The sequence below is a fragment of the Octopus bimaculoides genome, chromosome 22, assembly GCF_001194135.2.
Source record: "Octopus bimaculoides isolate UCB-OBI-ISO-001 chromosome 22, ASM119413v2, whole genome shotgun sequence".
Taxonomy (NCBI): Eukaryota; Metazoa; Mollusca; class Cephalopoda; order Octopoda; family Octopodidae; genus Octopus; species Octopus bimaculoides.
Genome location: NC_069002.1, coordinates 2,418,172 through 2,419,445, shown reverse-complemented (window position 1 = coordinate 2,419,445; position 1,274 = coordinate 2,418,172).

Here is a 1,274-nt window from a genome sequence, read left to right as displayed (position 1 = left end):
GGGGGGGGTCTTCACGATGTAGGGGTCCAATTGCGGGTTTCATCCTATAAACGACTGCAAAAGTTTGATAGAATGGCACAAATGAGCAATGTTCGTACTTTGCATGTGTGCATGAAACATAGTTTCGTCGCTCTACGTGCATATCCACCCGACGGCACTTCGTAAGTGTACAGTATATCTTGAATCGGCAGTGCTTCTAGATATCACGACAGTTCTGCAGATATCTGCAAGCTAATCGTTGTAAGCCCCGACCAAAATGCAATTCCTGCTGCTGCTGCTGCTACTACTACAAATAATAATAATAATAATAATAATAATAATAATAATGATAATAATAATAATAATAATAATAATAATAATAATAATAAGAAGAAGAAGAAGAAGAAGAAGAAGAATACTTCATATTTACTACCAGAATGTTCCCAAGGCTGGAGAACGTTATAAATCTAGGTGGGCGTTTTACATTGCGTATGATAAGAAAACAACAATTCTTAAACAGAAAAGACAGAAAACTACAGTAAACAGATAATTCATATTCATGTTGATAATCATCGTCACACAGTCATATTCCCCAATATTAATACTTCAAATAATAATAATAATAATAACAACAACAACAACAACTGCAGTAACAATAACAGTAACGGAAACAACAATGATAATAACACAGAAATGACAATCACAGGTAAGTACCTCCTCGTCAACTCCGCCATCGACGCCGTTGTCAATACAGCCATCGTTGTCGCTCTTTCAGCTTCAAATAAAAATAACGACAACAACAATAATAATAATGATAATAATAATAATAACAATAACAACAACTACTACACGAAAAAAGCTATAATAATAATAATAATAATAATAATAATAATGATAATAATAATAACAATAACAACAACTACTACAAGAAAAAAGCTATAATAATAATAATAATAATAATAATACCCGACTTTAGAGATTTGGTTTTAGAATACGTTGAATGGGAGCTACAATTGATGGGAAATATTATTGTGATGTGTTCCATAAAAGTAATGGAGGGGAAGATACAGCGATAGGGTGGACGAGGTATAAAGTATAAGAGAGAGAAAGTAAGGTGATAGTGAGTGACGGAAAATCCGAGGGGGTACAAGGAGTGAGAATAAGGGGTGACAGCTAAAATGATAGTGTGAGAGATTGGGAGTCAAAGACTGTTCAGAGAGAGGGAGAAAGAAAGAGAAAGAGAGAGAGAGAGAGAGAGAGAGAGAGAGAGAGAGAGAGAGAGAGAGAGAGAGAGA